Source organism: Octopus bimaculoides, chromosome 9 (assembly GCF_046866305.1).
Source record: "Octopus bimaculoides isolate indiv1 chromosome 9, ASM4686630v1, whole genome shotgun sequence".
NCBI lineage: Eukaryota > Metazoa > Mollusca > Cephalopoda > Octopoda > Octopodidae > Octopus > Octopus bimaculoides.
In genome coordinates, this window is record NC_142936.1 from 61906433 (window position 1) to 61916432 (window position 10000).

At 33.9% G+C, this 10000-nt stretch overlaps 1 protein-coding gene across 10 annotated transcripts in view; it reads left to right on the forward strand.

The window, feature by feature from the left end:
- The window catches only part of LOC106873250 (5-hydroxytryptamine receptor), a 538573-nt gene that overhangs the window by 75397 nt on the left and 453176 nt on the right, over positions 1-10000 (forward strand). For 2 of the 10 annotated variants that reach the window (XM_089357606.1, XM_089357603.1), the window contains exon 1: positions 3824-4137. The exons of the other annotated variants lie outside the window; for them this stretch is intronic. The gene's annotated coding sequence lies outside the window, so the exon portion shown is untranslated. Of the gene's footprint in view, positions 1-3823; positions 4138-10000 lie in introns of those variants that run through there. 10 annotated transcript variants of the gene reach the window in all.

The following is a 10000-nucleotide window of genomic DNA, read 5'->3' on the forward strand; positions in this document are numbered from 1 at the left end:
TACGGGTATATTAGTAACACATTGCTATTTCTATTGATGTGAACCGTAATTGAAGTATATATTCTTTAGGATCTTTCCCCAACTTCACCATGCTGGTCAAATATTTGAGGAATAGGAATACGTTTTAATACGAAAATGATATCTCTGATTTATATTTCTGGAAGCGGGGAAAACTGAGGTTCATTTGTCATTTATGCCTTTTAAATCGTCTTCTAGATAGTCGGTTAGAAAGTTACCTATGAGTTATCACAATCGTCTTTTATTGCCAATATTTCTTCTTGATTGCTATCCAAAAATAGATGGAAGAGAGAAGAAGTTCTTTAGTAACATTGGTAACCATTCTAAAAGCAAAAAAAAAAAAAAAAAAAAATTGACAGAAGTTTAAAAAATTCTTTAGAAATACGATAGAGACAGGGTGATTGGTTTGCGTCAGTATACATTTAGTACCGATTTACGTCGTTTGCCGCCGAAATCAATTATGTAAGATATTAAAACTTGAAACTTTCTTTTGAAAGAATAGCAAATATTTATCTTACGATTGTGATTGAAAAAAAATTGTGTTTTGCATATTATTATTTTTTGTTACTGACGTCAGTATTGCAGTCTTGTTTTTACTGCTTTGAAATTGGATAATAGATATAACAATCTCAAAATCAATAGTAATATTTTGTATGTACACCATTCTGTTTACAAATATATTATTAATCGAATACGTTTATCGATTAAGATAAAACCGAAATGACGAAAAGAAGAAACAAAAAAGAATATATAAACAAATATCTATTTTAAAGTCTCAGACGAGGTTTCTCAACTTTTATAAATAATCTTGAATCTTTATGGGCGTTATTCAATGATTTCGTGATGTACTGTAACTTCCGTAAGTTGAAGAAACGTTCGAAAGATATGGCCCCGCTGAACAGGATGTTGATATATTTGAATTTGGAACAGCTATGTAGCGGAGGAAATTTGTATATATATATATATATATATATATATACATATACAAAGATAGATAGATAGATGGAGAGAGAGATAGAGATAGAGAGAGTGAGTGAGAAAGAGAGAGTGAGAGAGATTCCGTGATTGTAATTTGAAATTATAAAGTTCCTATTCATATACTATTAATTTCCAAAGCAGTTTGTTGTAATTTGTATGAATAGTAGCATGTAGCTTAAGATCAAAATTACTCACAACTGGTTTAAATCGTATAATTTCACCCATTAGAAATACCATAAAGTCTATACTTAATTTCATAAAACTGGCGATAGAGATTTTGTTACGAAAACTATTTCCTACAAGAGAATAATGTATTTTCTTCTAAAATTTATTTTGAAGCTATATGTACACCATTAAAATCCATTTCATCATCATATGTAAACTTTCTGTGAATAATATATGGTCTTTCATTGTCGGAAAGAATTTGGATTAGTTTAGTTCGGTAGCATGCTCTCCATCAATATATATGTGTGGAGTCTACTACATAGCTATGTCGTTACAGTAATTCCTGAGGGTGATTCCTTCAATTGACTTGAGTCCTCTCTCAGTATATTCAATGTTCCAACATTCCTCAGGAAATCAATTTGTTGTGTAGATCGTATTTCTAAAAGAAATACAAATATGAAAATTACTACTTTATAAAGTTAACACGATGTTGGAAGCGGAGTATAGTCGATTAAACCGATTGCATAATATCGCTGGAATTATTGTATCCGTCGTAGAATCATGAAAGAATAATGATAGCTCAGCGGAATATGAGCTCACGGTGTAAAGTAATATAGCATATGCAAAACGTATTTAGTCGAACATGCATGTAACAAGAATATATGTTTGATAATTGCCTGCTCATTATGTTTTCCGACTGATATGAAAAAACAAAATGGCTTAGTTATATAATTATCTCAGATTTGCATTGTTAAAAAACAAAAAGAAAATCATGTCTGCTAAACTTCCAATGACTGTGTCACGACAAAAACAATGAATATTTAAAAAACCGGATTATATGGCGATAAAAATACATTTTTGTACAAATAAGTTTAAGAAGTTAAACTAAGCGATATTATTCTTAAGCTGAAAACCAATGTAAAGATGCTGTAGAATGAAGGTTTTAACGTATATTGCCGTCGGGGAAGAATTATTAATAGCTTAGCACTCGATATATTTGAAACGTAAACATGTACTTCGCATTAATTCAAAATTATTTTGCTTTAACTGACAAAAGAAATTCCGGCATCTGATTAGTTGTCGTGTTGGGGTTCATTTCTGAATGCGGGTTACTTTATTTATTTTCTAATATACGTAAAATAGTTACGCAGTGTATTCTTTTTTTTCAATTCGTTTACTTGTTTCAGTTATTTGACTGCGGCCATGCTGGAGCACCGCCTTAGAGGTTTTTAGTTGAAGAAATCGCCCCCAGCACTTAAACTTTGTAATCCTAGTACTTATTCTATCGGTCTCTTTGGCCGAACAGCTAGTCTTATAGCAAGAAAATCTAATTGGTTTAGTGGTGATTTCAATAAACAATACTTTTTGTTGATGCTGAAATATTTAAGTAGAGAGAACAAACCTTTACTATAAATATTAGTAGAGCATGTGGTTCTCAATGGTGATAGTAGTAGTAGTAGTAGTAGTAGTAGTAGTAGTAGTAGTAGTAGTAATAGTAGTAGTAGTAGGTGTAGCAGTAGTAGCAACAGCAGCAGCAGTAACAGCAGCAGCAGCAGTAGCAGTAGTAATAATAGTAGTATTAGTAGTAGTAGTAGTAACAGCAGAAGCAGTAGTAGTAGTAGTAGTAGTAGTAGCAGCAGCAGCAGTATTGGCAACAATATTTGAAGTATCAACTGCAGGAATAGTGGTACAAAATACAAAAGATGCATTAACTACAACAGATTCAATAATATTATCACCTGTTATTGAAACAAGACAGTAATTTAAACCAAAGCAAACAAGTACAATAGAGTTGATGTTGGAATGTAAAATACAGAGTTGAATGTAAAAAATACGATGTAGTCATAACTTGGAAATTATTCATCATAAACCAAATACAGGTCAATAACCTTAAAAACAATTAAAACTGAACTAAATCTGGTTTTATTGATCGATTCCCAGACTACTGAGCGAAGAGAACCCGATCAAATCATCTCACTATATGTCTAAGAAAGATACATTTAATTTTACAATAATAAGTCGGTTTCGCTATAGTTGGGTTCTATTTGGTTGAATACTCACTACTGTAGCAATGAATTTACAATATATTTAACATGACCATCAATAAAGTTTAGTGTAGAGTACAATTAATCATATGGATGTTTTACTGAGAAGCATGAAGACTCCTTCCTGGTTGATTACATCTCGATGCATTACATCAAGTCTGCATATTTCATTTTTGTTCTTTGAGCTGTGAAACTGAAACAGTCACTAATGCATCGAAAATTAAATGGTTACAAATGTTCGAGGCAGTTGACTCACATCCCTGGTCCTTTAAGTTTTGCATTAAATGAGAATATTGTTTCCCCCTCGTTCAGCAGTCTCCCAATCAAAACTGCTGTAATAAAATTTCAGCATAATGTTGGAACCTGCTTAATATACTGAATATATTTATTTAATAATTAGCGTAATCAAAACTACAAGAAAGTACCACATTATGCATGCAACTTCAGGAAATATGTTTATTATCGAAACCTGGCAATACTCAGGAATTCTTTCCTGACGTTGCATAAATATGGAACTAATTCTTTGTGGTTTTAATTACGTTAATTAATAAACGGAATATTAAATAGTTCCTAATAATTAGATACTGACTTTGCCATTGAAGAGAATGTTTTCAGAGAGGAAAATCTATTAATGAAAACAGTACGATAAAAATATTTTGGATAGATTCACGAATATCATTGCATTACGACCACAGAGATCGCTGTATGAACAATAAAAATATATTGGATAAACTGCTGGAGATCACTGCTTTACGATAACGATATCCGGAATAAATTCATGGAGATCACCGCAGCGAACCGAATTCATGGTCTGTTTTACCTCAGTTTTGACTGAAGACTTTCTCCGCTAATATACTGATGGAATGAGTTAACAATATATATTTCTTAATTTCTCGTTTTCTCATATATAAGGAACCTATATGAAAAGAAGGTAATCATTTTCGTACATTTATTTTACAACATTCGATTTATTTCAGCGTTGGAACACTCATTACTAATGGGTCTTTAATACATCTAACACTGGAATGATTGAAACAACCATTTAAAGGTACATTTTTTACTAGATTCGAAGATATACATCTCTTCATTTAATGCCTATTCACTTTAATTTAATGGATTGTTCATGTTGTGAAGTAAGGAATACCAAATAATATCACTGGATATATTTAACTGGCTGAAGGTAGAAAAAGCGCGTTCAAAGACGTATACGTATGAATCCGATCTTAAAACGATACACAAATTTTGTCTGATTTTCACACGATGCATAATTCATACCACACGACTTCCACATTACACATTGGTTTATTGGTTCTGAAAGAATAAGTTTTAGTTACAAATCTAAGTTTTAATGTATAAATTGTGAGGTACGGAAATATCGAGGTAAGTCGCTACACTTTCATCATATCGGCTCACGTTTGCATAGAAAACAATTACTCGTTCATTAGTCTGATCAGTGACATGTGGCTGAAAGGTTTTTATTGAATCAGTTCCAGGGCTTAGCAGACTGTTTTTGTTTTGCAGTGTCTGGTTGTACAGTAATCGATTGCCATATCGCGGTTCACCTATCGCGGTTCATCTATCGCGGTTCATCTATCGCGGTTCATCTATCGCGGTTCATCTATCGCGGTTTATTACTTAAGCTTACGTCGATTCTTCTGTGGTGTTATTTTGCATTTATAATAAAATAAATATATACAAATTATAAAAATAAGAAAAAAATATACAGCACTGTCTCTACTTCGTGGATTCTCACCTATCGCGAGTGGGTGGGTTTGGAACGTAACAACCGCGATTCTCGAGGGATTATTGTATTCTTTAACATTCTGTTATCGAACAGTTTCATTCTTTCTGAAGCAATAGAATATGCAACACTAATATACAGATGTCTATCTATCTAACTGACTAAATTTTCCTCTGAAAACCTTTCACATTGAATATATGTCAGAAAATGAAATAGCATTTTATTATTTACAGTAAAATTGTTGTTTCCATAATATTTTGGACATGAAAGAAGTCTTGTATATAAGTAGAATTTAAGAAAATATTAAATTAGACATATTCTTCCTGCATGAAATATTTTGTTCACGTTACGGTGATTTAATTCTTAACAGAAGTTGTTTTAGCGCATTTGGAAAAAAAAAACTAAGAAGGGAGTAATCTTAACATTGATCACATTGCGGCTGCTGAAGAGAAAGGGTTAACATTGATTGTTAAATCAAATAATGTTCATATTTCTATAACTGGTTAATTGATTTGACCTTTCAAAGATGTACTTGTAAAATGTTTCGACTGATTTTATATCTGTGATAGTTACGTTCCCTCCATATCGGTGCATACAACAGCCGTTTAGTAATTAAATAGATTTCCCAAATAATGGCCGTTTGGAAAACAGCCAAACTTGATGCAGCTTAACTTCATGACGTGAATTATTATTCACAGAGCCAACAAACAGTACATACATCAGACACAACATATTTAATAGAAAACGCTTATACTAGATACAAACGCTTTGCAGCTGATATAAAAAATAACGGCATCACCAACATCTGGAGTTTGAATGTTTATTAAGCTCAGTGAATACAGTTCAGTAACGCAACGTGAGAAGAATCTCTAAAGAATTTGAATTTCTCAGGCGTCAGAAATACTTTCGGAATAATAGTACAGAGTAAGATGTCAAACAATATATCCAGTATTAATTTATCTGCACATACAAAAAGAAATTATAGATCAGTCTCTGTTGCTAGCGTCAATAAATGTGACAAACCGGATTAAGACGACAATTTTTTGAGACATACGGAGAGCTGTTTCAGGCAAAGCTTTCTAAAGAAGAGTTGTAAGAAAATTTATATCAACAGAAGTTACAATGTTATTTACTATAAAAGCCATAGCCGGATTAAGAGCATTTAAAGAATTAAAAAAAAAACTGTTGACGAGTATGTTGATAAAGTGAATAATTAAGTTCAAAGTCATTTGAAATGCAATGGATAAAAATTTTTGGAAACCATTCATGCCAAAGAATGCTTGTCTGAAAACACAAAGGCATGCCCACATTCTAATTGTTGTTGGCACTCCGTCGCTCACGACGTCGAGGGTTCCAGTCGATCCGATCAACGGAACAGCCTGCTCGTGAAATTAGCGTGCAAGTGGCTGAGGACTCCACAGACACGTGTACCCTTAACGTAGTTCTCGAGGATATTCAGCGTGACATAGTGTGACAAGGCTGACCCTTTGATTTACAGGCACAACAAAAACAGAAAGTAAGAGTGAGAGAAAATTGTGGTGAAAGAGTACAGCAGGGTTAACCACCATCGTGGAGCTTTAGGAGTTTTCGCTCAATAAACACTCACAACGCCCGGTCTGGGAATCGAAAACACGATCCTATGACCGCGAGTCCGCTGCCCTAACCACTGGGCCATTGCGCCTCACCACGTTCTAATAGGTTGTATAAATTTACATTTTTTTAATTATTTAAAAGTTTTATATAATTTGTATCAGTCTGAATTGGACAATCATTTTTTTTCCACATAAAACCTAAGTGCATCGTTGCGTTGGAAGAAAACTGACGTAACGATTCCTTGAAATGACGTCAAAGCTGTTATTACTGCAACAACAATTGCCACTACTAATAATAGTAGTAACAGAAGTAGCAGCGGCAACAACAACAGCAGTAGCAGCAGCAGCAGTAGTGCTACTATTGCTGCACTCATTATCATATTCTCAAACATAGGCAAAACGACAAGATCTGGACGAAGCTATTAGCCAATTAACTCGATCTATATTCCGTAGAAAGGTGAAACAAAAAGTTGACGCTGGCGTTATTTGAACTCAGAACGTAAGAAATCACCATTGAACACTGTACGGAATTTTGAAATTTGTTTTTGCGATTCTCCTATTCAATACTTATTTTACTCCTGGAAATGACTGTTGGAGTTGACCTTGTTATATTGCACCAAAGAATATAACGACAAAATAGCACAAAGCATTGTGACCGTTGCTGTTCTAATTCTACCGCTATTTTCCTCATATCTTTCCCTTCGTGGCCACGCTGGTGCACTACCGATGTATAGTTACGGCGAATACAATCGCCGCGAGATTTGTTTTCTTATTGTCTGGCGCTTATTCAAACGTTCTCACAGCGCTAAGTTACGAGGTTGCTAACAAAGCGAGACGGCTGTTAAGCAGCGGAGTGTGACAAATACAAAATGTCGACACACTCACACGCACGCATACACAAACGCGCACGCACGCACACACACACACACACACACACACACACACACACACACACACACACAGACACACACACACACACACACACACACACACACACACACACACAGGTTTATACAATGTAATTTCACATAGTTTCCGTCCACCAAAATCACTAACAACGCGTTTGTCGGTTTAGATTTAGTACGAGAAATTTGCTTACAGTGGGGTCAAACCGGAAACCGCGTGGCCGCAAAGTGAACTTCTTAATCACACAGCTGCGTCTTAATAAAATTAATAAAATTAATAAAATTAATACAAACAAAATTAATAATAACAATTGTAATTTGAGTGCAGGAGATAAGTCTGTAATGCCAATCCAGCCCGGAGGGACGAAAGGCAAAATTCATAGGGGCGGGACTTCAACTGTAACGTAAATCATTTCTGCCAATTGTCTAACGATTCTACCAGTCTATTGTTCGACTGCTAATAAGAAATATTAACATCGTATAAATATTTTGACTCTTTACCAACGAAAAATTCTGAAATTTTATATGTTAAACTAAAAATAGAATCCAAGCATTTGATGCTATATTTCTTAATGTTATATTTACATTAATAATTGGTTACACTATTTCAATATGGCTATCATATTTCAGTTCCACAGCATACCTATGAGATATGCCTTAACATCACAGGATCTTAGTTTCTTTTCCTATTAATGCATGACCTTGTGTGATAGTAAAACGAAAAAATCAATATAAGATCTATTTGATGGTTTTATGCGTAACTATGTTAACCCATGTTGTTTTGCTGACATTTTCAAATATCTTTATATATATTCACAAGCTTCTGTATTCGTGATGGCATGCGGCCTCTTAAGCATGCTGGTTGAATTAGCTTTTATATAACAAATACTTAACTTGCCTCTCGTAGAAGAAGGGTGGAAGAGATATGTTTCTAGTAAGTTGAGATATAAGCCTAATGCCGTTGTACAGTTCGATACTTCATAGCTACGGGCAAAGTGATATAGATTCTAGTAACATAGTTATGATAATTAAATTTCGTGTATGCTTCTACATAATTGCTAATTCTTAGTTTTTACCTCTCATCTATAATCCGAAAGTAGTGCAGGCCGTAGAGTAAGATATTTGCTCCCTGAAGAAGTTAATTCAATCTATATGGAGCGTAATTACACGCATAAAAGGCATCATTATTACACAATCGACTTACATTCGAACGTTCATTTGTGGCCTTATACCTGAATGAAAAATGTTGATGTTAAGAAAAAAAAAAAGAAAACAGAAAAAAAAACAATGAAAACCTTTACAGCGATTAAAAGTACAACTGCCTGAATATATGTCTAGCAAGTGAATTAAGTCAGAATTTTATTGCTTTTCTTTCACTAAATATATTTAGCGCAAGTGTCATAATCGAATAATCGCAAGTAGTCTAAAAATAATAGTTCTTTCGCATCATAATCTCTTGTAATGAAATGGAACGATTTAATTTATATCACACAGGTGTTTAGAGAGTAAATTGACGTTAAGAAATGCAATGCGATTTTCAAATAAGCAAGCGAAACGGGTGAAAAGTTAGCGGAAACAGCAATTACATTATGAATTGTTTTGGATTTATGAGTAATGGGAAATCAGGTAGCCTATTTTACTACGATAATGTATGCATTAGAAAAAATTAAATGTTAGAGAAAAATTACAAATGTTGATTGTTTATTATTATTATTATTATTATTATTATTATTATTATTATTATTATTATTATTATTATTAAAGAAGCTGTTTCAGTAAATTGGGGAGATGTCGGTAAATAAATTAACTTATAAATATGACGAAATTTTATCGTATGTCCTTCCTCACCGCTACACACACAGAGGGATACACTCAGAGACAAACTAAAAACTTACTCACGCACACACATAAGCACACAAGCACACACACACACACATACACACACACATACACACACACATACACACACACACACGCACACGCACACGCATGCATGCACACAAATATGTCCGTGTAACTATTTCAACATTGTGCGTGCGTGCGTCTATACTTACAACCGAAACTATGCGAAGAAACTGGAGGTAGTCTGAGGGGATAATTGTACTTGAAAAACGTTTAGCTTAAACATTAGCAAGAACATTAATGACATCGAACTAACATGGAACACAGCGCCAGAGACGACCATGGCCATTTTCTCTTCATCGAAAATCAGGTTGAGAATAAATTTAGATACAAGATTCATAAACTTGCAAACACACACACACACACACGTACACACATAAACACACACACACACACAAACACACACACACACACACACACACACACACACACACACACACACACACATCAGAGTATCATAAAAGAACAGTGTTAGTAGCCACGTTTCTGGAACTCGATGAAACTTTTCACTTTCAAACAAAGAATAGAAAACTAAACTGATCAGCCACTGTTTGATTTTAGATGAAGAACTAATTCCTTTCAAATGTGTTGCCCGTAATCTCAACACCTGCTCTCAGATTGTATCACTTTCTAGACATTAATAAGTATACATAC